Source organism: Lepidochelys kempii, chromosome 11, assembly GCF_965140285.1.
Source record: "Lepidochelys kempii isolate rLepKem1 chromosome 11, rLepKem1.hap1, whole genome shotgun sequence".
NCBI lineage: Eukaryota > Metazoa > Chordata > Testudines > Cheloniidae > Lepidochelys > Lepidochelys kempii.
In genome coordinates, this window is record NC_136390.1 from 26038941 (window position 1) to 26066048 (window position 27108).

At 41.0% G+C, this 27108-nt stretch overlaps 2 protein-coding genes across 19 annotated transcripts in view; one reads left to right on the top strand and one right to left on the bottom strand.

Annotated features, from left to right (window-relative positions):
- ORC4 (origin recognition complex subunit 4) overlaps positions 1-7445 on the bottom strand; it is an 86475-nt gene extending 79030 nt beyond the window's left edge. For all 11 annotated transcript variants that reach the window (XR_012154238.2, XR_012154242.1, XR_012154245.1 and 8 more), the window contains exon 1: positions 7315-7445. The gene's annotated coding sequence lies outside the window, so the exon portion shown is untranslated. The remainder of the gene's footprint in view (positions 1-7314) is intronic.
- Positions 7446-7645: 200 nt separating this feature from the next.
- The window catches only part of MBD5 (methyl-CpG binding domain protein 5), a 268857-nt gene continuing 249394 nt past the window's right edge, over positions 7646-27108 (top strand). For all 8 annotated transcript variants that reach the window (XM_078847926.1, XM_073305424.2, XM_078847925.1 and 5 more), the window contains exon 1: positions 7646-8192. The gene's annotated coding sequence lies outside the window, so the exon portion shown is untranslated. The remainder of the gene's footprint in view (positions 8193-27108) is intronic.

A 27108-nucleotide genomic window follows, 5' to 3' on the forward strand; every position in this document is an offset into this window, starting at 1 on the left:
TTTTTGTAGATGTTCCAGGTGTTCTGCCCAGGAATCCGAAAATATGGCCATATCGTCAAGGTAGGCAACTGCATATTCTCCTAATCCCGCTAGGAGACCATCTACAAGTCTTTGGAAGGTGGCGGGTGCATTGCGCAGCCCAAAAGGGAGTTCTCTAAATTCATACAGCCCGACATGTGTGGTGAAGGCTGACCTTTCCTTGGCAGATTCATCTAGCGGTACCTGCCAGTACCCCTTGGTTAAGTCCAAGGTAGAGATGAACTGGGCCCGTCCCAGTTTCTCTAATAGTTCATCTGTGCATGGCACTGGATAGTTGTCTGGGCGAGTTACAGTTAGCTTACGGTACTCCACACAGAAAAATCTCTCCCCATCTGGTTTGGAAACTAGAAATCACTGGAGATGCCCATGCACTGCCAGAGGGGAGGATTACACCTATCTGTAGTATATCGTGGATCTCCTGTTCTATAGCAGTTTTAGCTTGAGGAGACAACCGGTAAGGTTGGGCTTTAATTGGGTGAGCATTATCTGTGTCAATGGAGTGGTATGCCTGTTCAGTCAGTCCTGGGGTGGCTGAGAACGTTGGCGCGTAGCTAGTGCACAGCTCCTTGATCTGCTGTTGCTGCATATGCCCAAGGGTCATGGAGAGGTTCACCTCTTCCATGCCACCAGCACTTTTCCCTTCGTAGTAGACACCTTTAGGCCACGAAGCGTCATCTCCTCCCTGGGCCGTAAACTGATAAACCTTTAATTCTCTAGAGTAAAAGGGCTTTAGAGAATTAATATGGTACACCTTAGGCTTTCGGTTGGAGGTGGGGAATGCTAGGAGATAATTAACAGCTCCCAGGCGCTCCTGGACCATGCATGGCCCTTTCCACGACGCTTCCATTTTATGGACCTGGCGCACCTTTAAGGCCATGACCTGGTCCCCTACTTTGAAGGAACGCTCTCTGGCATGTTTATCGTATCAGGCTTTTTGCTCTTTTTGAGCATCCTGTAGGTTTTCTTTAGCAAGGGCTAAAGAGGTTCGGAGAGTGTTTTGTAGGTTGGTTACAAAGTCCAGAATGTCAGTTCCCGGAGAAGGTGTAAACCCCTCCCATTGCTGCTTTACCAACTGTAATGGCCCCTTCACCTCGCGGCCACATACAAGTTCAAATGGTGAAAACCCTAAACAGGGATGTGGTACAGCTCTGTAGGCAAAGAGCAACTGCTACAACACTAGGCCCCAGTCATTGGAGTGCTCATTTATGAATTTATGTATCATGGCCCCTAAAGTTCCATTAAATTTCTCCACCAGGCCATTTGTTTGATGATGGTAAGGGGTGGCAACCAAGTGATTCACCCCATGAGCTTCCCAAAGGCTTTCCATAGTTCCTGCCAGGAAATTAGTCCCTGCATCCGTGAGGATGTCGGAGGGCCAACCTACCCTGGCAAAAATGTCTGCTAGTGCCTGGCACACACTATTAGCCCTGGTGTTGCTTAGAGCTACTGCTTCTGGCCATCGGGTGGCAAAATCCATGAAAGTCAGTATGTACTGCTTTCCTCTGGGTGTCTTTTTTGGAAAAGGACCCAGAATATTCACAGCTACTCGCCGATATGGAACTTCAATGATGGGGAGTGGCTGGAAAGGGGCTTTGACCTGGTCTTGGGGTTTTCCCACTCTTTGGCACACCTCACAAGACCAGCCATAGGTAGAAACATCCTTTCCCATTCCCTCCCAGTGGAATAACCTCCCCAAACGGTCTTTGGTCCTGTTCACCCCAGCATGGCCACTAGGATGATCGTGGGCTAAGCTCAAGAGCTTTACCCGGTATTTAGTTGGAACTACGAACTGTCTCTGAGGATGCCAGTCTTCCTGGTGTCCACAAGAAAGAGTTTCCTTGTATAAAAGTCCTCTTTCTACAACAAACCTGGATCAATTAGAAGAGCTGAGAGGCGGTGGGTTTCTCTGTGCCACCATCCATGCTCTCTGGAGGCTTTCATCTGCTTCCTGTTTGGTCTGGAACTGTTCCCTTGATGCCGGAGACATCAGTTCCTCATTGGATTGTGGACCTAGGCTTGGTCCCTCTGGAATCGATGCAGGGGATGGAGCTGTTTCTATTGACTGTAAACCGCTCTCCACTGGTGCACTTCAGGATTCAGGCTCCAGCTGAGCCTCTTGTATAGGGTTATCGGCTGCTGCCGGTTCAGGTTCAGTGGGGCCCTTTTGTGTTGGGGTTGCAAGTACTGGATTCAGTGCTGGCAATGGGTCTGGTGCTGGTTGTTCCACTGGTTCCGGTTCTGGGGCTGGCTCTGTCTGGGTCTCTGGGACTGGATCCACTTCTGCTGTTGCAGATGTTGGCATGGGGTCCAATTCCATCACCTCTGACCAGGTCCTGGTAGAAGTTTCTGAAACAGAGCTAGGCGTGACGGCTTGCTTAGCCTGGCTGCGGGTGATCATTCCCACCCTCTTGGCTGACTTCACATGATTGGTCAAGTCTTCCCCAACAGCATGGGGATGGGATAATCGTGGACTTTTGCAGTCTATGATGTTCCTGACCAGCCCTGGTACTGGACAACTTGGCTGTAGACAAATTGAAAGAGTTGAACTTGAAGGATTGACTCGTCACTTGGATCTCTGGGTTGATTAAATTGGGGTCCACTAAGGAAGCCTGGATAGCTGACACTTGTGCTCCGGTGTCCCTCCACGCGGTGACCTTCTTCCCGCCCACACTCACAGTTTCCCTCTGCTCCGAGGGTATCTGGGAGGTATCTGGGCCTGAGGACCTCTGGTGTAATTCCGGTGCAATGAACTGTAATCTGTTGGGGTTCTTGGGGCAGTTGGCCTTTACATGCCCCGGCTCGTTACATTTAAAACACTGTCCAGATGACGGATCACTGGGGCGAGGTGGGTTGCTGGAGAACGGTGTGGCAGGATGATAAGGTGTCTGGAGGGTTCCTTGGGGGGGTAGTTGGGGCCTTGGGCTGCCCCCGGTAGTAGGGTGTGATCTGAGGGTGTCACTTCTGGTATCCGCTCCAACTGTGACCAGGGTTGTTCCTCTCTCCTCCCTCCACCCGTTTTGGTCCGGCTTGCCCCGCCTCTCTGGCGGTCTGGGACTGCTTGCATCGATCAGCATAAGAAGCAAGACTTTCTCCGAGTCCATTTCCTTATCCCACAAATACTGTTTTATTTCCTCCTTGGACATATTCAGGAATTGCTCTTGAGCTATCAAATCACACATTCCTTCAAAGCTAGTGACACCCCTTCCTTGGACCTATTTATCTAACAGATCCTTCATCTGGTTTAGATAAGCCACATTACTTACTCTGTAAGTTTCAGGTGTAATTTGAAATTGCTTTAAAACAAAATCCTTGAACTTATTATAGTTAGAAGCCTCATCAATAGGCCTCTTATTGAATATGTCCAGAGCTCTTCCAGTCAATTTTGCGACCAATGTGGTCATCTTGTGAGCTTCAGGAATTTTATGTAAAGTGCACAGTCTCTCAAAGGTGAGAAAATATTCAGCAATATCACTGGATTCATCATACTGTGGACATAGTCGCTCCCATTTGTGGATTGTTGGGGAAGGATTGTTAGGGTTATCCAGTAGATTCCACTCAGCCCTTACCTTCTCCAACTCCAGTTCATGCTTCCTCTTTTTCCTTCTCCATTTCTTTTTCCTTTGCCTCCATAGCTCTCCTGTGGGAAGCCTCTTTGGCTGTTTCTGCCTTGGGCTCTGTCATATTTCCCTCTCTGTTTTTAACTAACTTTACAAGAGTTAGAAATAAAAAAAACAAACTAACGAACAAAACTTGCAAAAAGAAAAGGAGTACTTGTGGCACCTTAGAGACTAACCAATTTATTTGACATGAGCTTTCGTGAGCTACAGCTCACTTCACGAAGGCTTATGCTCAAATAAATTGGTTCGTCTCTAAGGTGCCAAAAGTACTCCTTTTCTTTTTGCAAATACAGACTAACATGGCTGTTACTCTGAAACAAAACTTGGCTTGTCAAAAAAAAAAAAGAAAAAAGGTTGTGCTGTAACCGGATACCCATGTTCTCCGATAGTGATTGTCAGCCTGCAGAAAAATTCTTAAAAAACAAAAAACAAACTAACACCTTTTTCTCCAGGCAAATAGACAGAAAAACGCTCTAGTTGCTCTTAGCTAAAAAAAAAAACTTCAGGTCTGTGAAGAAATTGTGAATTTCCCTGCAGGAGGTTAAGTACCCTGCCTTTAGGCAGAGAAACTCCAGGTCACAAAAGACAAATCCCTTTTGTTATGCTTGAATCTTTTAAAATCCTTCTGTGCTTCTGGTTCAAAAAAAAAAATAAAAATCTCAATATGATTTCAAATTAATCCCACCGCTCTGCCACCATGTCAAGGTTCCTTCCCCACTCTGAACTCTAGGGTACAGATGTGAGGACCTGCAGGCAAGACCCCCTAAGCTTATTCTTACCAGCTTTGGTTAAACGCTGCCACCACCAAAATGTTAAACAAAGAACAGTGGGAAGTGCCCCCTTGGAAACATCTCCCGCCACCAAAAAAAAAAACCCCCTCAAGCACTACACCCCCTTTCCTGGGGAAGGCTTGATAAAAATCCTCAACAGTTTGCATAAGTGAACACAGACCCAAACCCTTCGATCTTAAGAACAATGAAAAGCAATCAGGTTCTTAAAAGAAGAATTTTAATTACAGAAAAAGTAAAAATCACCTCTCTACAATCAGGATGGTAAACACCTTACCATTAGGATAATCAGATTCAAAACACAGAGAATCCCTCTAGGCAAAAAACTTAAGTTCCAAAAAGACACAAAACCAGGAATATACATCCCATTCAGCACAACTTATTTTATCAGTCATTTAAACAAAACAGAATCTAATGCATATCTAACTAGATTGCTTATTAATTCTTTACAGGAGTTCTGACCCGCATGCCTGCTCTGGTCCTGACAAAAGCATCACACAGACAGAGAACCCTTTGTCCTCTCCCCCCAGCTTTGAAAGTATCTTGTCTCCTCATTGGTCATTTTGGTCAGGTGCCAGCGAGGTTATCTTAGCTTCTTAACCCTTTACAGGTGAAAGAGTTTCTCCTCTGGCCAGGAGGGATTTAAAGGGGTTTACCCTTCCCTTTATATTTATAACAATGGGTATGTCTTCAGTGGACCCTGGGTTTTAGCCCCACCACCCTTACCCATCCCATCCACCCAGAAAACCATTCGACCAGGCTTCAGAGGTGCTCTAAGCCTGGGCCAGCTTACATGGCTGGGTGCTGAGGTCAGTATCCCAGATTTGCCTGGCACATGTCCACTTTGCAATGAGGAAGCAGGTAAAAATCCAACTCACTTTGCTGACAGTCCTTCCAGGCACACCCCACAGTTCCTCATGAGGGACAGGCAAATTGTACAATTGACAGGGAAAGAATCCTAGAGCATTTCAGCACAAAGAAACATGGGGTATGATCCCAGATATACACTGACAAGAGCAGAAGCAATGAGGACATAATATTACAGGTAGTGACTTGCTGTGGGGATGCTCACAAATGGACTAGACTAACCCTCATACAAATCATGCAAGTTAACAGTGCAGCGAAAACCTCTCTTATGTGACCTAAACAACAGTAGCTCCAAAATATGCGACCCGCCCTAACCTCTTCCTTTCATTAAGGTGTTACAATTTTATTCCTCATAAGAAAGGAGAAGGAGTTTTACAGAGATGTAGTGACTCACTTTAAGTGGCTGGCATTTGAGAGAGGACCCTCACTTACTTTTTTAATCCAATCAAAGAAAGTTTAGTTCAGTCCATCAGCATAGTTAAAGGCCACATCTACACTAGCGAGCTGACCGCAGTGACAGTGCAAGATCACTCCTGTAGCCACTCTATGCTAGGAGGAGAGAGCTCTCCACTCAACATAATAAAACCACCTCCACAAGTGCCAGTAGCTATATGAGGGAGAAGCTCTCCTGCCAACCGTTCTGCACACTCCAGGGTTTCTTTTGGTGTAAGTTATGTCGCTCAGAAGATGCGTTTTTTCATACCCCTGAGCAACATAAGTTATACTGACAAGTGGTAGTGTAGACAAAGTCTAAGACTAGCTTAGTGGTAGTGCAGGTATGGCCGAAGACCCATCTAAGGAAACCCTAGCTCAGAGTCCAGTAGAGCTCTCACATGATGCACAATCCACAGTGAATGTGGCTTCTTATTCTGGTGATTCACATGGGTGAAGTTTGGAAAAGTACCCCCACCTTTTTTACACCCAAAGTCTGCCCTTTGCTCACATTAACTCACACAAACTTATGTGATCCAATTTTTAAGGGAAGTTATCTATGTTCAAGATAAGGCAGTTATAACCACCTTTGTAAATAAAATTAGTTACTTCAGTTTTTCACAAATTTAATCTGAGGTGCTGTAATCCCTTCAATTGTAAAATTACAACAGCTTTCATCTTCAGTGCCTAAGAAACCAATCTAGTTGTAATGTTAAAGAGCTTGGTGGGACACAGCTTTAGCTCCTTTACAAAAAGTAGAAATACAGCAAAGTCCCAAACATTTAAGGAGCAACTATATTCCTCACAAGAAGAAAAAGAAGAATTAAGAAGTGCCTTTGACCAGCACAAGTGAATGTCTAGGAGCAGAATTAAGCTGCATGAAGTCGGAATTAAAGTCTGATCTTTCTTCCAGAGCATTCCCCAATGCATCACTCTGCAACACAGGAGACGTCAGCATCTGTGAGCATGGAACAGGAGCGTTTCAATGGAAAGCGCTCTGGAAGCGGACGCACACCAGACACCAACGCGGCTCTGCTGGGAGGTCACTGGGGATGAACTCCGACGCCTCAGTTTTTTTCAACATGCCAGAGCAAGTAACCCGGAGTTGCCCCCAAGACCAGCACGACCACCCGGATCAGCGCCAGGCTCACTGAGCAGGAAGCGTTTCCGGTCAAGGCAGCGAGGACTCTGTCAGTGCCTTTCAGCGGCGCCTGCAGGAATCCCACGACGCCTCGCTGGCGCGCGACGCTCCTCCTTAGCCCTCAACTCCGAGGCTCCATGAGCATCATCCCCCGCCTGGCGCTGCCGAAGGGCCCCCCCGGGGCAGGGCAGGACACCGGCAAGCGGCCCTCCCGCCTTATGACACCTGGCCCCAACGAACTGGGGATGAGACCCATCCACCCCCTGGGGCCCGCGAACACAGCGCGGCTGCCGGGAGCCTGCCCCAAGGGACACCGCCGCCCTCCGCCCGCACCAGGTCAGGGCTCTCGCCCGCTCTCCCCTGCCAGGTCATGTCACCTCCCTCCCTCCCCGTCCCCACCCCCGTAGCCCCGCTCCCGCGGAACCCTTACCTAGCTCGGCTCCGCTCCTGCCTCCGCCTGAGCGCGTAGTTCGGACTCCAGCAGAGTAACCGTCCTCCTCTTCGCCCGCTAGTACCTCAGAAACCTTCCCGGCACCCCCCGCGCCCATCGCTCCTCGTCACGTGGCGATGGCAGCCCCACCCCCTCCTCTCTTCCCCCGCCCGCTCTTGACTCGCCTCAACTCTGCCCCTTTCACGCCCACTCACTCACTTCCGCTCCACTTCCCTCCCCTCCCGCAGCTTCCTGTCCCTCGACGGCATCTCCTTCCGGGTTCGCCTGCCGCGCGGTGCATTGTGGAGAGCAACCTCTTTCCCTCCCCCCTTCAACCCACCGAGCCCCCTTGGGGCGCATGCGCAGTAGCAGCCTCCCATCTTTCTCCTAGGCAGAGCCAGAGCCTCAGCAGCAGTAGCAGCAGCAGCAGCTGATGATGAAGAGAGAGGGGGAGACTGGGGGACCTTTTATTTATATTGTTAAAGGGACAGAGCACTAATTCCATCTTGAATTGGTGTGTGTGGAGGGGGTTGGTGTGAGGGGCCTGAGTTTTTCCCCCCAGCCCAGCCCAGCTCAGCTCAGCTAGAGGATCCCAGGGAGACACAGAGAGAGAAGGAGAGTTTCTTCCCCCCACCCCCCTTGGCCGTCAGAGGAGAGAGAAAGAGACCAAAAGCCTCTTAGCAACAGCCCCTTTTCCTCTCTCTGCTGCTGCTTGGCCCTGGCTGGAGACACCTCACCACACACACACACAGAGGAGCAGCAGCCAGTTCACCAGCTCCCCCACCTCCTGCTCTCCCCTCCTCCCCCTTTATTACCCTTTGTGTGTGTCTCTTTCTCCACTGCTCCAGGGAAGGGAATAAAAGTGGGGTGCAGCCAAGGTAAGTGTGTTTGTGTGTGGGGAAGCAATACCTTCTCACAGCTCTGTCTCTCACTCTAGGGCAGACAGATTTGGGGGCTGAGGGTTGGGAAGGTGTTTGTTTTCTGGATCCATCTTTTAGCTTTGATGATAGTTTGATTGTTTACTGGTTTGACAAAGTGGCTTATTTTTTCCTGCTCCAAATGAAACACTTCAATTTTGTGTTTTACTCTAAGCTTGCTGCCCCTCTTTGGGAAGAAGATATTATAGTGTTCATATCTGTCACTTTTTACTCACTCTTTGAGGAAGTGGAAACCTTTCTCCATGTCCTGCCTCAGTTTTATTTCTTTTTCAGTGTATAAGGAAATGTCATGGAGTAAATGATGATCAAGCGTTGCTAGTGGTACTCTCAAGTGGGTTTCAGTATCACCCTCTTTTTAGAGCTGCTTCTGATTTGGGAATTTGCTGTTTCTGGGAGTAGTATTTGTCTTGTGGTTTTCATTGGTAGTTGTCTTTTTAATAAATAGTTTTTCTTTGTAGAGAGGTAGGTCAAGTGTTAAAAGGTGTTTTGGCCAAGGTTTGTTTTATTTGTGATTTCTTTCAAAAGGGCTTGTATTTTCTGTGTCAAAATAGGAAATTCAAAAGACAAAAAGAATAATATAGAGCTGGAAACCCTTTGGAATTTATCATCTGTCTTTGTTTTGTGCAGTTGCATGTTGCTATTGTTAACAGTCTGAATAACTGAACTTAGTTACATAATCATTAAGGCCCTGATCCTACAAAGATTTATGTACTTGCTTAACTTTAAGCATCTGAGTAGTCCCAATATGGCACTACTCTAATATGTAAATATTAGCAAGATCAGGGCCTATGCAATAAATCATCTCAATACTTAGTTAGAATAAACAGTTAGCTCTTGTTAAAATTTTTATGTTAATTTTTTTTCATGGTTTTCTGATAGGAAGACCAAACTTCTCCAGCAGTATTTGTGCTGCACTAAATAGTTGTCTGGCTTAGGTACCAGTTTCAGTTTTAACTAGCCAGTTTCTTTGTTAATGTAAGATTCACATGTCAAAAAAATCTGAGTTTTGTATAGCTTAGGTTGACAATAAAACTTCTGAATATATTTTCAGGAAAACATCAGAAAAGTCCTTTTAGAGTCATAAAAATCCATAAGAAAGAGTTTAGGAGTTAATGATAAATTGGTTTTATATTTCAATGTCATCTCTTTTACAAAAAGGACACTTGTTTTAAAAAAACACTGTTGTCTGCGAATAATTTGTTTGTTTTTCATGTAACTGTCTTTAAAAAAGAGAACTATGTGTTATTAATTTAGTAAATAATGCAAGGTATTTCTGGACTGTGAGGTAGGCCAGGGATTGTACATTTCAATGGGGCATCTCAGCAAAATGTGATTCAACTTGATATATGCATCTTTATCCTCTATTTGAAGAGGAATACACAAAAAAAGCCTTCACTTGTAAATGCTTTATTATCTCTGATCCCATAATTTGCATCATCAAAAAACAGTTTGTTTAAAGCAGCAATTTCATGTTCAAGCTGGCAATATGAAAACAGCAATTTGATCAGGTTGGAAAGGATTGGAGAAAAATACATTTAGAAGGATACTTGACAAATATTGTGAGAAGAGATTGGAGTAGCAAATGTTGCTATGTTCTGTAGAATTGTCTTCCTTTTTGTTTTCTATTTAGCTTATGAAGACAAAACAACTTTCTATATTCAGAACTATTTAAAAAATGAAATTTGTAAAGTAATATTTCTTTTAAAGATCAGCAAATATGTATAGGAGCTCATTCTTGAAAACTGTGGTTGTCTATTTATTTTATTACAAGCAACACTGGAAACACACAACTAAAAGCTTATCCAGGAATAACATTTTTTCATGTTTCATACCAACCTATCATCAAATAGTTATGTTCTTACTCTGAGTTACCGTTGATGTGTTTCATCTGTACATAGAAACCTATACTATGTTCAAGATTATGTCCCCAATATCAGTATTATTTCAAGTCCATCTGCAATTTATTGTGCAAACACGGATATTCAGATGGAGAATTTGTTATTTATGACATAGGGCAACACTTTCCTTATTGGTTTAATGTTAAAAAATATGTAAATTACACTTTTTAAACTGATTGCTCAGTAAAAAATTGAGTAAAATTTCTAAAATCCCAGTTTTGATTTGTTAATCCAATATCTTGACAGATTCTTCTCCATAGAGAGGAACTGTGTTTGAAACCTCAGCTTTCTTAGGCCCTGATCCTACAGTCAGGTCTGTGCTGGCAGACCACCACTGATTCCACTGAGGCTTATCTTGTGGAATATAGGTCCAAGGCCTTAGATAATAATCCATTCAGAGCAGGGACAGTCTATTTCTGTGGCCTATAGTGCACTATACTGCAAGAAGGCCTTAACTCTAATACGGGTTCTCAGGATGCTGCCATAATATGAAATATTCAATAATTTTCTAAGAACTGCATCTGTCAACTGGAATTATGGGAAACTGTTAGGAACCAACAATTATTACTAAGTAGCAAATTTTTTTGTTCTGTTTTTAAGTCTTTGTGCTAGAATCATAGGAAAGTAATCAAGATTCTTGATTGCTTTTTAGGCATTGAGGAACGTTTATGTATTTTTCCCTGTTGCTTAACTGGATCATTTGTATATCCAACATTAGTAACTATTTTTATGTCTCTTATTTCTTGTCTTTACCAAAAACGTGTGTCTGGAGAGTTAATTTTGAATTTATAAGGAATCTACAATGACTATATATAAGATATACTAGATTAACAACAAGGAAAACATTTAAAGGTCTTGTTCAGGCCAGACTTGTACCTCGGTATTTTTAAATTCCAAATTATCGGTCTTTTCTTGCTTATCCGGTACTAAGTTGGCGATCCGTTTATTGGTTTGCTCGTTATTTTAGGTAAGCATGTTGATCTTCATTTTAATCAGGTATAAATGTTTTTGTAAAGCAGTGTTATTTTTCCCCTTAAACAAAAGTTGTTACCTTTCTGCGGTCCTGACCCTTGCTCTCTTCATTGGGAGTTTAGTGTTCTCTGAATCTCTTAGGAAAAACTGAGCCTTTGTGGGATCATTAACAACTTTACTAACAAAAAAACTGTCTGTCTTGTTTTTCACTCAGGCTTTTTGTTACTAATCTGTTAATAGACTGTTTCACTATATTCCTCACAGTGATTTTATGTAAGGAGATCAGCGTTCAGGAACTAGTCGCTTGAACACAGCCAGTAACTACAATGTTAGCTTGTGAATCAGCATTGAGTCCTTGACCTCACTCCTGCAAGCTACTCTTTGGTGGTAGACCCTTGTGCCCATGTGGAGTTGCATTGACTTCAGTGGGGCTTCATGCAGTGTAAGAGCCCACAAGTGCAGGTTTCAGAATAGGGGCCTTAGTTATAAATCGCCGAGGGTAAAATTTTCAAAAATGCCTACGTATCATTTTCAAAGTGATTTAGACACTTAGAAGCCAAAATCTCATTAACTTTCAATGAGACTTAGGAGATAAGAATTTAAGTCACTTTGAAATTGAGACTTGGGCCCTTAGTCACAGAGGCTTTTGAAAATGCATTCCCTGATTTTGTTTCCATTGAAATCAATGAGAGTTTTGACAGTCACTTCAACATGAGCAAGACAGCTCATAATAGAGAGCCTTCTTTACTTTTCATTTGTTAGTGTCTGTAAATATTTTTTTCAAACTGTTACCTGGAGTAATATTACTCATACAGCTGCCAATAATGTTAATTTAGCCTGTATAAGAAGCAAAATACACATTAGTTATTAAAAGGAACATGAAATTGTACAAAAAGGTTGGAGACTCAGATCTCACTCCTGTAATACTTAAGGGGTTTCATTGTTTAAGTACAGTTAACACAAATAAGTTGTGCTAATGTTTTAACTAACTCAAGCAGTTTTGATCCCAAATCATTCTTTGATTGTTAATTACATTTATATAGTATCTATTTTTAGATTAACCACCTAAAAGTGAGAGGAAGGTTCAGGCCTTACACTCATGAATTCATTAGCTTCTTTGCTAAGGCTGCCTAAACAGAGTGAAGTGTAAGATAATTATGAAGTTGTGTGTGTATATATGCATTTGTGTGTATATAAACATTTCTTAAATTATTCTTAATCTAATTTCTGGTTATGATGGCTGACGTTTTTTGTTTTTTTTTTTTAAAGAAAACTGTATGGCTCAGGGAATTGGTAATGGAGTACAGAGTCTTTCATATCTAGATTGTTGACTTGAATCCAGCAACAGGAACCAAAGTCACTACCATGTGTTAAGAAAAGGAGTACTTGTGGCACCTTAAAGACTAACCAATTTATTTGAGCATAAGCTTTCGTGAGCTACAGCTCGCTTCACTGCATCCGATGAAGTGAGCTGTAGCTCATGAAAGCTTATGCTCAAATAAATTGGTTAGTCTCTAAGGTGCCACAAGTACTCCTTTTCTTTTTGCGGATACAGACTAACACGGCTGTTACTCTGAAACCTACCATGTGATAGCGAGTCATTGACCTTTCTCAAATGTGTTGACCATCTCAGTTCAGCTCCTAGATGACAGGTGTCCACATCACAAAAATCTCCATTACTTCCTGTCTTTCTCATCCGAGTGACTAAGGAATAAATTGTGGGAGGTGGCATGAATGCCCCTCTCATCAATAGGGGTGGTTCATCTGAAATAGAATTGAGGCACATTGTCACAGCAGTTCAGAGAAGCTCTTGAATTGCTGGCACTACTTCAGTTTTCTGGAGAGAAAGAGGATTCAACCCTGTCAGGTTGGCACTCTTTTTATGAACACTGATGTCTTTAAAAACTGAATAGGTGAGATTTTTTTAAAATTCTTTTAGAAGTTATATTAATTTCCATTAGAACAGAAGATAAAGGATTTCATTCATTTCTGTGGGATTAAGATGTGGAATGCACTGTGATCATTTTACTAAAGCTTAGTTAATTTTCCTCTACAGCGATGATTTAAACATAAGTGTACAGTAAGTTTAAAAACAATTATTAGTTAACACAATTGCTGGTAACTAAACCCTGCAGAGCTGATTATTCATTTTATTTGTTTTATTCCAGAGTGGGAAGAGAATCAGATCTAGTATTTGTAAAGATTAAAATTCTCAGGTTTTCAGACAAGTATAGATTTTAATCAACCTAAGCATTTAAATCAGAAGTTGCTTTTGTGACTTATCGAAGAACTTTACAGTTATTTGAAATGAAAATTGAAGCTTCAGTTTTAGGGTCTTTCAGTCATTGCATAACTAGCCTGGCTGCTCTAAGAGTGAAGGGGAATTCCCAAGTTGGGGAACCAGAACAGTTGTCAAACTGTTTGCACAACAAATCCTTCTGGATCGAATGGTGATATTCTCAACATTTAGATAAAGAGAAGCTTGCAATAATGTTGCCACACACATTGCTGCCAAAGGAAACAAATGTAATAGAAAAGAAGAATTTTTATGTATCTAGTGCTTTTACTAAGATAACATCATGATATAAAAAGTAAATGAGCAGAGTCATCCATGATGAAGGTTATAAAGTTTTCAGATGTTTGTGATAAACTCTGGATTTTGTCAGTATAGAATTTCCTGTTTGGGAGTTTCTGAGTTTCACTATGGCATGTGAAGGTTGTTTCATGGGATAAAACATGAGTTTTGTTTGACAGTGAAGATTTGAAAAAGTGGAAATGTTGATTTAAATTGATAATGGCATAATTTAATTATGTTGTACTTGACTCAACGCTTTTCGAAATAAGAAATTATTTCAAAACTAGGCTATGTTAATATTTCAAAGTTTAATAAAGCATTCCATTTTGAAGGACAGAACAAAGCATTTGAGAAATGTTCTGTTTGCAGTGCTCTTTTGAAAAGTTTTATTTAAGTTTTGAAGGATTAGATCAAGTTTCTCCAGGATAGCCCTTATTGGAAAACGTAAAGATCATCTTTCTTATAAAATAATGTGAGATCAAACTCCAGTTTAGAACAGTCTTAGTAAAGGTTAGAATTAAAAAAAACAAAAACAAAAAAAACCCCACTCTTTGAAAATATTTTCCTTCTTTTAACATTTTGTCTCACAGAAGTTCTTGATGAAGGGTTTCTAGGCCATTTTAGAAGCTGTAATCTAGTTAAAAGGTTTGTTTATACTTCCCATCTCTGTTCTGCTGATGGTATTAGAATGCGAGCCAGACATCTAACTGTTTATAACATTCAAACTTCAATTAAAGCTACAGTGTTAAGTTTACTAAATATCAATATGTTCATGGCAGCTTCAAATAATTACCAGAAATTATGGAAGTAGTATGATAGCCTATGGTTCCTCTCCTCCCCCAATACACTGCTCTTAAACTCTATATTTTTTATTTGTATTTCATACATAGAAGGCCTACATAAATTTATTGGGATTTAAAAATTTTGGTTTACACTTGGGTGTGATAGTTGGTGGTATTGGAAAAAATAATTGTTGTTATGGCTCAAGTTCTTCTGGGGACAAATTTCCACTGATTTGAGTAGAAGTTTTGCCTAAGTTAGGATTGCAGAGTATTTGTTTTTAGCAGATGTCAAAATACATTTAAGTTGGTCAACACATAGGCTATGGTCCAAATATAAACTGGCTTTAACTGTTCTCTGATAAGATGATTTAGATCTTCAGAACTATGAAGTCCCCCTTCTCAATTCAGCGTGAGCATATACTGTAGTTCTATTTTTAATAGAGGAGAATTTAACCATTTATGATTAGTTTGTTACAATCTTTTTTAAGTTTATGAATTAATAATATAGATTTATTTTAATTTAATACATTGTATTCCAATCTGATAGTGCTGGTAGTGCGGTATGTTGTTTTTAAATGTTACATTGGAATATTTTTAAAACCAGTAAAATCACTTGCAAAGTGGTTCATTCTTAAACTTGCCTATAATTCTGTGCAGGATGTACTGGCTAGTCTGCAGTTGCACTGTTTATTGTGTTTCGTCTGTCAGTTGGTATACTTATAGCATCTCTGTTATGGCATTTTTAAAGAAGACATTGTTCATTATAATACCTTGGATATGTAGAAATGCTATTACTGCATTTCTATAGACTGTACCCCTATACTGTTGTTGTTATTTATATGGCATCTTCATTTGAACATTGTACTTGATATTGTGTACTAAAGTATATGTATGTAAAATATTCATACTAAGGAGAAATGTAAAAGGCCTGATCAATCTCCAATTTAAGTTGGTGGTAAAATATTCATTAACTTAAATTGGAGATTGATCAGGTCCTAAATCTGAATTTTGCATGACTTCTGACTTTGAGAAGATATTGTAAAATAAACTGTTCTAACCATGAAAAGATCCAAAGAGTAGGTAAGCAGACATTCCATTTATATTAAATAGCAAATACTTAATCACCTTATAATCCATTTAGAAAAATATTCACACTTTGAATACTTAGCTTTGCACTTGCACATAATATAACATCTCTGTTGCTCATACTGTCATGCTTTTTTTGACACTGCACTGTTCTGTAACTAAGACTGAAAAATTATTGTTCAGTCTTTACCATTTGTTGTCATGACAAATATGTATTTGAATTAAATATTCTACTAGGAAACTGTACACACAAGTTGATATAATCAACATGCTCTAAGCCAGGGGTCTCAAACACGCAGCCCAAGGGCCGCATAGGAGTTATTTCCTGCAGCCCGCCTATCTCTTCCCCAACCCCCATTTTTTACTATACTTTTGTATCGTTAAATGAAAAGGTTTCAGTGATGCGGCCCTCGGGCCAGTGTTCTAGTCCTCATGTGGCCCTCATGGTGATTTGAGTTTGAGATCCCTGAAAGAATATAAAGGAAATTAAAGCACAAAATCATTTGTAAATCTGGAGTTTAAAAAGTAATTTGTAAGCATTTTTATCTCAGTAAAGTGGTGATAGTACACAGGAGCTACCTGTTTTTCATAAATAACTTTTTAATTATCAGAATGAATAATATAATATTCTACACCAAGAAAATAAATCTGTAAACAACCAATAGTGTATTATTTACACCTATGATTCACTTAATTTCAAATATCAATAATACTCATAATTTTCAAACTATTTTCTACTGGATCAGTATTGGCAAATGTATTTTTTTTTTGTTTTGTTTTTCAAACCTTGGAACAAAGGTTCGGGTTCATCCAAATGATCCTGAATACATTTGTTCTTTGGAGAATTTTAATTAATATGACATGCCTTCTTTATTTTCTATTGAAACTAGTAAAATATAAATAAGAATTTGAACGGTAATTTACAGCTTTTGTTGTTTACAGGAAACTAGTACTTTATAAACACCTGATTTTCTTATTTATAGTATCTATATTTATGGAGTGATTTTTGGTTTTCTATTAGAAGAATAGAAATTGAAAAATAGTTCACAAGCTTCTTAACTATCACCGGTTTGGTTGAAATAATCAAAGTTTAGATGTAAAGGACATGAATGCAAAGTCATTAATTTGTCTCCAGTGACAATCATGTAAGATGATGAATCCTTTTGATGAATCTGCACCTGGAACTGCAAAAGTCTTAAGGAAGGGCACTTCAACTTGTCATTAATTCCTCTTACTTGAGAGCAAATCATGTTTAAGGCCTCAATGCCGAACCCTAATAACAATGGGATTCCATCTGGAATAGGGGTCCTCATTAGTAAATCATAATGCAGGATCCAAGCCTCTATCAGTATATCATCATGCAAGTTTTCTGCAAGGAATTGCCATGCTAGGACAGACCCATTGGTCCATCTAGTACACTATGCTGTCTCTGGCAGTGGGCAGAATCAGAGGTACACAAATTCCAACAGTAATTGGTTGTAGAGCAGTTTGACCATAGAGATAGTTTCTACCTGATCTTTGTTATTAGAGGTTGGCCTATGCCATGCAGCATTAATGTTTATATCTCTTCTAAACCTCTTGGGGGGGGGGGTTATTATTTTTAGCTTTTGTTTTTTGATCAGTCTCTTAACTCTGAATGTTTGCATTTATTCATATAAATGTCCAGTCCTCTTTTTGCCCTGCTAAGATCTTTATCTTAGGTACTGTACTTGTATGTTCTCCATTATTGCAATATCTGAGCAGCAAACTTTAACTGGCCAAATGAAGCGAGGTCTAATACTCAATTCGATGGCATTAGTTTGACTTAACATGATAGATTTTGAGCTCTGCCTCCATCCATTCCAGAATTTCAGGGAATCTTCTAGACATCATTGGCACAATCCAACTGATTTTGGTGCAAATTGGTATACTGGAAAAGCCTGATTCACAGGACTGCCTCACTTCACAGGCAAAGGATTCCCCCTGCCAGCCCCTGTTGCTACCTAAGCATATCAAAAGAAGCAGCTTAACTTGCTGCAAGGGGAGATTGTCCATACCTGGACTCCAACAGAAATAAGAGAACTTTACAGAGCGAGTTTATTTGAGGGAGGAGGAAGCAGAAACCCAGAAGGGGCAAGAGTGGGTGGGTAGAAGCAGCAGGGATTGTGTGGGGTGGCAAGCATAGACCTGGAGTGGAGTATAAGGGACAAAGTGGACTTAGTGATTGGGAGCACGAACCCAGAGGGAGAGCGGGTGCAGGTCTGAGGGGAGCAAAGCAGGGATCCTCAAGGGAATGGAGAGTTGGGAAGTGGTGATGATGAGGGAAGCAGGGACCAAAACAGCAGGAATTGTGTCACTGGGTAGGCATGGCAGAAGATGCCTGGAGTGAAGATGGGGGAGGGGCAGAGATCCAGAGGAGGGGGAATCGAAATGGGGAGTAGTCACACAGCGCCTCTGTCATGAGGATAGAGAATGAAGGACGTTGATATGGGGAGAGGGAAATGGGGGGGCATAGATCCCATGGCATGATGGATGTGGTGGCCAAGGGAGGGTGACACACAGAGTTTGTGGGCATGGGAAATAAGGAATGTAAGGGAACCCCTGCTAGGTGCAATTTGCTTGGCCCACAAAAGCAGCGAAAGGTGTCCCCCTAGCATGTTTATCCTGACAACACCCTTGTGAGATAGGGAAGTGCTATTTATTCCAATATTACAGATTGAGTCAGTAAGTGATTTCTAAGATCCCAGGCTAGTGCTGTCATTGTTGGGCCACTTTTTCTTACGGCCTCATCTTGGCCTCAGTGCTGTCTTGTGGCAATGAACTCCACATGCTACTTGTGTTTAAAAATAAAATAAAATTCTAGATTTGCTGCCTTTTAGTCTGCATTATTATGATGTTCTGAGAAGGGGGAAATAGATATACAGGAGGACTTCAGAGTTACAAACATCTCGGGAATGGAAGTTGTTCGTAACTCTGAACAAAACATTATGGTGGTTCTTTCAGAAGTTTACAAGTGAACATTAATTTAATACAGCTTTGAAACTTTACTATGCGGAATAAAAATGCGGCTTTTCCCTTTTTTTCTTTTTTTCTTTTTTTTTTTTTTAGTAGTTTACGTTTTACGCAATACTGTATTCTATATGCTTTTTTTCTTTCTTTTTTTTTTGTCTCTGCTGCTGCCCAGGTGTGTACTTTTGGTTCCAAATGAGGGGTGTGATTGACTGGTCAGTTTGTATCTCTGGTGTTTGTAACTCTGAGGTTTTACTGTACTCAGTGTACTTCCTCTGTACTATCCATCGTTTTGTATACTTTCCCATGTCGCTTCTTATTTTTCTTCCCTAAAGTAAACTGTCCCAATCTCTATTCATATGAAGCTATTTCATGTCTCTAGATCATTCTTGTTGCTTCTCTCTGAACCCTTGTATTTCTGTTGTATCCTTTTTGAGATCAGGTGATGAGAAGTGAGTACAGTTTTCCAGGTAAAGGGATACCACTGATTTAATGTACCACTGATATAATGACTCTGTAACAATCCACTATTGTGCAAGTCCTAATCAATGAATAGTATGGATACTTAATAGTTCAGAAATGCACAAGAGTTACCAAATATGATAGTATTTATTGGCTTCACAGTTTAGCAAAAGGATTCTGCTAGATAATTAAATCACTTGACTATGTCTACACTGCGCACCTTATGACAGCGCGACTCTGCCCTTATACCCACACCGTTGTAAGCTACAAAGTGTACTCTATCACCAGGAGAGAATTCTTCGAGCTCCTAGGTTCATATGTACAGGAATGCACAGAGGGAATGTGATTCTGTGAGTACAGAGTGCAATATTTTTAAATTGATTAATTTCCAAACAATAATTTCCAAAGAAATTTCATACTAAATGAACTTTGAAATATATAGCTAATAAAAAAACAGGAATTTATTTTCTTCTAATAAAACGTGGCTGTGTCATTGCACCTAAGTTGACTTTCTTTATTGTAAAGCAAAATTTACAGTACCCTTTATTTTAGAAGTTTCAGAGTAGTAGCCGTGTTCGTCTGTATTCGCAAAAAGAAAAGGAGGACTTGTGGCACCTTAGAGACTAACCAATTTATTTGAGCATAAGCTTTCGTGAGCTACAGCTCACTTCATCGGATGCATTCCGTGGAAAATACAGTGGGGAGATTTATATACATAGAGAACATGAAGCAATGGGTGTTACCACACACACTGTAACCAGAGTTATCACTTAAGGTGAGCTATTACCAACAGGAGGGGAGGGGGGGGCTTTTGAAGTGATAATCAAGGTGGGCCATTTCCAGAAGTTGACAAGAATGGAACAGTGAGGGGTGCGGGGGTGTAAACATGGGGAAATAATTTTACTTTGTGTGTAATGACCCATCCACTCCCAGTCTCTATTCAAGCCTGAGTTAATTGTATCCAGTTTGCAAATTAATTCCAATTCAGCAGTCTCTCCTTGGAGTCTGTTTCTGAAGTTTTTTTGTTGCAGTATTGCCACTTTTAGGTCTGTAATCAAGTGACCAGAGAGATTGAAATGTTCTCCAACTGGTTTTTGAATGTTTTAATTCTTGACGTCTGATTTGTGTCCATTTATTCTTTTACGTAGAGACTGTCCAGTTTGACCAATGTACTTGGCAGAGGGGCATTGCTGGCACATGATGGCATATATCACATTGGTAGATGTGCAGGTGAACGAGTCTCTGATAGTGTAGCTGATTTAATTAGGCCCTATGGTGGTGTCCCCTGAATAGATATGTGGACACGATTGGCAATGGGCTTTGTTGCAAGGATGGGTTCCTGGGTTAGTGGTTCTGTTGTGTGGTGTGTGCTTGCTGGTAAGTATTTGCTTCAAGTTGAGGGGCTGTCTGTAAGCAAGGACTAGCCTGTCTCCCAAGATCTGTGAGAGTGATGGGTCATCCTTCAGGATGGGTTGTAGATCCTTGATGATGCGTTGGAGAGGTTTTAGTTGGGGGCTGAAGGTGATGGCTAGTGGTGTTCTGTTATTTTCTTTGTTGGGCCTGTCCTGTAGTAGGTGACTTCTGGGTACTCTTCTGGCTCTGTCAATTTGTTTCTTCACTTCAGCAGGTGGGTATTGTAGTTGTAAGAATGCTTGATAGAGATCTTGTAGGTGTTTGTCTCTGTCTGAAGGGTTAGAGCAAATGCGGTTGTATCGTAGAGCTTGGCTGTAGACAATGGATCGTGTGGTGTGGTCTGGATGAAAGCTAGAGGTATGTAGGTAGGCACAGCGGTCAGTAGGTTTCCGGTATAGGGTGGTGTTTATGTGACCATCGTTTATTAGCACCGTAGTGTCCAGGAAGTGGATCTCTTGTGTATACTGGTCCAGACTGAGGTTGATGGTGGGATGGAAATTGTTGAAATCATGGTGGAATTCCTCAAGGGCTTCTTTTCTATGTGTCCAGGTGATGAAGATGTCATCAATATAGCGCAAGTAGAGTTGGGGCATTAGGGGACGAGAGGTGAGGAAGTGTTGTTCTAAGTCAGCCATAAAAATGTTGGCATACTGTGGGGCCATGCGGGTACCCATAGCAGTGCCGCTGATTTGAAGGTATACATTGTCCCCAAATGTGAAATAGTTATGGGTGAGGACAAAGTCACAAAGTTCAGCCACCAGGTTAGCCGTGACATTATCAGGGATACTGTTCCTGATGGCTTGTAGTCCATCTTTGTGTGGAATGTTGGTGTAGAGGGCTTCTACATCCATAGTGGCCAGGATGGTGTTTTCAGGAAGATCACCGATGGATTGTAGTTTCCTCAGGAAGTCAGTGGTGTCTCAAAGATAGCTGGGAGTGCTGGTAGCATAGGGCCTGAGGAGGGAGTCTACATAGCCAGACAATCCTGCTGTCAGGGTGCCAATGCCTGAGATGATGGGGTGTCCCAGATTTCCTGGTTTATGGATCTTTGGTAGCAGATAGAATACCCAAGGTCGGGGTTCCAGGGGTGTGTCTGTGCGGATTTGTTCTTGTGCTTTTTCAGGGAGTTTCTGGAGCAAGTGCTGTGGTTTCTTTTGGTAACCCTCAGTGGGATCAGAGGGTAATGGCTTGTAGAAAATGGTGTTGGAGAGCTGCCTAGCAGCCTCTTGTTCATATTCCAACCTATTCATGGTGACGACAGCACCTCCTTTGTTAGCCTTTCTCATTATGATGTCAGAGTTATTTCTGAGGCTGTGGATGGCATTGTGTTCTGCACGGCTGAGGTTATGGGGTAAGCGTTGCTGCTTTTCCACAATTTCAGCCCATGCACGTTGGCGGAAGCACTCTATGTAGAAGTGCAGTCTGTTGTTTCGACCTTCAGGAGGACTCCACCCAGAATCCTTCTTTTTGTAGTCTTGGTAGGAAGGTCTCTGTGGGTTAGTATGTTGTTCAGACATGTGTTGGAAATATTCCTTGAGTCGGAGACGTCAAAAATAGGATTCTAGGTCACCACAGAACTGTATCATGTTTGTGGGGGTGGAGGGGCAGAAGGTGAGGCCCCGAGACAGGACAAATTCTTCTGCTGGGCTAAGAATATAGTTGGATAGATTAACAATATTGCTGGGTGGGTTAAGGGAACCACTGTTGTGGCCCCTTGTGGCATGTAGTAGTTTAGATAGTTTAGTGTCCTTTTTCTTTTGTAGAGAAGCAAAGTGTGTGTTGTAAATGGCTTGTCTAGTTTTTATAAAGTCCAGCCATGAGGAAGTTTGTGTGGAAGGTTGTTTTTTTATGAGAGTATCCAGTTTTGAGAGCTCATTCTTAATCTTTCCCTGTTTGCTGTAGAGGATATTGATCAGGTGGTTCTGCAGTTTCTTTGAGAGTGTGTGGCACAAGCTGTCAGCATAGTCTGTATGGTATGTAGATTGTAATGGATTTTTTACCTTCAGTCCTTTTGGTACAATGTCCTTTTGGTACAATGCATTTGGAAAAGAAGATGATGTCTGTCTGTATCTGTATGAGTTTTTTCATTAAGTTGATACATTTCCACTCCATACGGCTAAATTCAGTGCCTTGCATAATGACAGGTTTCAGAGTACCAGCCGTGTTCGTCTGTATTCGCAAAAAGAAAAGGAGGACTTGTGGCACCTGAGCAACTAACAAATTTATTTGAGCATAAGCTTTTGTGAGCTACAGCTCACTTCATCGGATGCATTCCGTGGAAAATACAGTGGGGAGATTTATATACATAGAGAACATGAAACAATGGGTGTTACCATACACACTGTAACCAGAGTGATCACTTAAGGTGAGCTATTACCAGCAGGAGAGCTGGGGGGGAGGACCTTTTGTAGTGATTCATAGATTCATAGATATTTAGGTCAGAAGGGACCATTATGATCATCTAGTCTGACCTCCTGCACAACGCAGGCCACAGAATTTCACCCACCACTCCTGCAAAAAACCTCACACCTATATCTGTGCTATTGAAGTTCTCAAATCGTAGTTTAAAGACTTCAAGGAGCAGAGAATCCTCCAGCAAGTGACCCGTGCCCCATGCTACAGAGGAAGGCGAAAAGCCCCCAGGTCCTCTTCCAATCTGCCCTGGAGGAAAATTCCTTCCTGACCCCAAATATGGCGATCAGCTAAACCCTGAGCATATGGGCAAGATTCATCAGCCAGATGCTACAGAAAATTCTTTCCTGGGAAACTCGGATCCCACCCCATCTAATATCCCATCACAGGCCATTGGGCCTATTTACTATGAATATTTAATTACCAAAACCATGTTATCCCATCATACCATCTACTCCATAAATTTATCAAGTTTAATCTTAAAGCCAGATAGATCTTTTGCCCTCACTGCTTCCCTTGGAAGGCTATTCCAAAACTTCACTCCTCTGATGGTTGGAAACCTTAGTCTAATTTCTAGTCTAAATTTCCTGGTGGCCAGTTTATATCCATTTGTTCTTGTGTCCACATTGGTACTGAGCTTAAATAATTCCTCTCCCTCCAGTATTTATCCCTCTGATATATTTATAGAGAGCAATCATATCTCTCCTCAACCTTCTTTTAGTTAGGCTAAACAAGCCAAGCTCCTTGAGTCTCCTTTCATAAGACAAGTATTCCATTCCTCGGATCATCCTAGTAGCCCTTCTCTGTACCTGTTCCAGTTTGAATTCATCCTTCTTAAACATGGGAGACCAGAACTGCACACAGTATTCCAGGTGAGGTCTCACCAGTGCCTTGTATAACGGTACTAAAACCTCCTTATCTGGAAATACCTCTCCTGATGCATCCCAAGACCGCATTAGCTTTTTTCACGGCCATATCACATTGGCAGCTCATAGTCATCCTATGATTAACCAATACTCCAAGGTCCTTTTCCTCCTCCGTTACTCTAATTGATGCGTCCCTAGCTTAGAACTAAAATTCTTGTTATTAATCCCTAAATGCATGACCTTACACTTCTCACTATTAAATTTCATCCTATTACTATTACTCCAGTGATAATCAAGGTGGGCCATTTCCAGCAGTTGACAAGAATGTCTGAGGAACAGTGTGGGGGTAAACATGGGGAAATAGTTTTACTTTGTGTAATGACCATCCATTCCCAGTCTCTATTCAAGCCTAAATTCAATGTATCCAGTTTGCAAATTAATTCCAATTCAGCAGTCTCTCGTTGGAGTCTGTTTTTGAAGTTTTTTTGTTGAAGTATTGCCACTTTTAGGTCTGTAATCGAGTGACCAGAGAGACTGAAGTGTTCTCCGACTGGTTTTTGAATGTTATAATTCTTGACGTCTGATTTGTGTCCATTTATTCTTTTACATAGAGACTGTCCAGTTTGACCAATGTACATGGCAGAGGGACATTGCTGGCACATGATGGCACATATCACATTGGTAGATGTGCAGGTGAACGAGCCTCTGATAGTGTGGCTGATGTGATTAGGCCTCTGCCATGTACATTGGTCAAACTGGACCCCTGCCACTAGCAGTGCAGAAGTAAGGATGGCCTGGTATGGTATTGCCACCCTTACTACTGCGCTGCTGCTGCTGCTGCTGCTGGGGTACTGCCTTCAGAGCCGGGTGCCTGGCCAACAGCTGCCACCCAGCTCTGAAGGCAGCGCCAAAAAAGTCTTGCAACCCACCCACTCCACCTCACTGCCCCCTTTTGGGTCAGGACCCCAATTTGAGAAACACTGGTCTCCTGCCGTGAAATCTGTATAGTATAGGGTAAAAGCACAGAAAAGACTAAAAGGTTTTTGCAATATTCAAATAATAAGAAACACTGTAGAGGGAATTAAATACAAATATAAAGCTTGGATGTACTGACATATGGGGAAAAAACTAAAGGAAATAATATGTGTAATTTGAGTAATTGACAAACAATTTGCATTATAACTGTTTTCTGCATGCCTTGCAATTGATGGCTAACTAAATTAATTCATAAACACCTGTGGAGACTAGCTTCCTAGGGATTTGTTTCAGTGCTGACTGGAGCCTTGGCATTACCTTAACACAAAATAATAAAATAAGTGATATTTTTCATTGGCTTTACGGGAGTGAACCTAATGGAGTGGGATGATTTTTAGTATGGTTCAGAAAAGAATAATTGGAGCTTATGGAATAAAATTGAGTGATAATTTAGAATGAACATCAAGAAAAAGTTTATAACAATAATATAAATTTGATTTATAGAACAGTGATGAATTCCCATTTCTGGAGCTATTCAAACTTGTGTTCTGAAAGAATTTTTGGGAATGTTTTTACTCAGGAACATTTTTGCTTTGTTAAAGAAATAGGCTTAATGATTTTGTAATAGATCTTTTGCATATCTACATTCTATATTTAATACTTTTTAAAAAATGTTTTACAAAACTCTTCAATGCCTGTTTTTTGTCTAAGTTCCAAGAGTATCATTCATACTAGTAAACTAACAATCTGGTTCAGTTTTGCTAGAAGTATGCAAAACTGGATATGGGGTAAATCTATTTAATCAATTTAAATAATTTTATTTTAAAAATAGCAATGAGCTCATTTGTGTCAAAAAATAGTTATACCTTTGTGTTTTCCCCATGGCTTTGCCTTGAATGTTCATAGATACTTTTATCAAGGTATTAAAGGAGAAAATTCAGATTTTACTTTCTCTTGCATTTTCTGTAGCATCATGTAGATGGGGACTTTGATAACTGCAGATTCATGTATAAATATAAAATACACCAAAGGGGAAAATGCCTCTTTTAGCCTGAAGTACCAATGGTATGGTTAGCAACTATAATATATGTGAACTCTTATGTCACAGAATAATAACTTCTTATTCTCTTCACATACTGTTGTCAAAACTGTAACACAGAAGGGAAATTGTAGATGATCCAATTTGATTTTTGTTAAAATTTATGTTGAAATACAAGTGAAAAATATACTGATTTTCTGTAGCTTATATTTCTCATTCTAATTCTTAAACAAAAGTGTTCAAGTTTTGCATGGCTTAGGTGTGCTTATTTAAGAAGGTATACTGCACCTCATTCACACTAAATACAGCGTAAAAGGACCTTATTGTAAATGAGAGTGAGTATCAGCCCCCTATATAGCAGTTTTATGTACCCTTATCTATCATATTCAATAGTGGTGAACATTATAATACATACCTATGTTGTGATTATTGGGTTGCCACTTTAGATACTGAATATATGTTTTTTTAACTGAACATTAGAATACGCAGTGGATAGAATCTGTATGCATATTGGTACACAAGTTACTGCTCCCCCAGAACTTCAATAGCTCATGTGTACGCACATTTTTGAGTAGGTATTTAATTCATTATTAGTGTTTCTTTGCCTTTTCGGAATTGCATCCCCGTTACATTGCACTTTAGCACTCATCTGTCTTCCTATGTGCAAAGCAAAAAAGGGACTGTGAATTAGGGCTTATCTACACATAAACCACTACAGCAGCACCACTGCAGCTACGCTGCTGTAGTGCTTCAGTGAATACACCTGTCTCTGCCAATGGCAGGGGTGCTCTCATGAGCATGGGAAACCCACCTCCCTGAGAAGTGGTAAGTAGGTCGATCGGAGAATTCTCCCATCAACCTGGCACTCTACACTGGGGCTCAGGTCGGTTTAACTGCATCGCTCAGGAGTGTGTATTTTTCACACCCCTGATTGGCAGAATGATACTGACCTAATTTCCTAGAGGACACCAGGCCTTAGACAACACAACTCCACATTTCTGTGTAAGCTGTAAAGACTCGTGGGCAGAGGGTCCAAAGAACGTTTTATGAACAGAGCCGTAGAATTCCTAAGGCTATTCAATCCATCCTTTCAAGGTCAAAGTGTTTTTATATCCTTTAGCTTACATTTTTGAGAAAAGTAGCTGTCAGAAATAGCTTTATAGTTCTTGTGTTGAACTGACACTATATTTAATTTTATTTCAGCAGATTTTGATACAAGGAGAAGGAAGAAAACCAAAGACTACAAGTAGGGCAAACAAGAAAGTACCAGGTTATTAAATATTTTCAAGGGGAAAAGGAAGTTATACAGTATGTTTATTGAGGTTCCTGTGTCAACATTTGGGAGTCATGGAACAGATTATCTTGAACAAACAGTAGTTAACTATGGA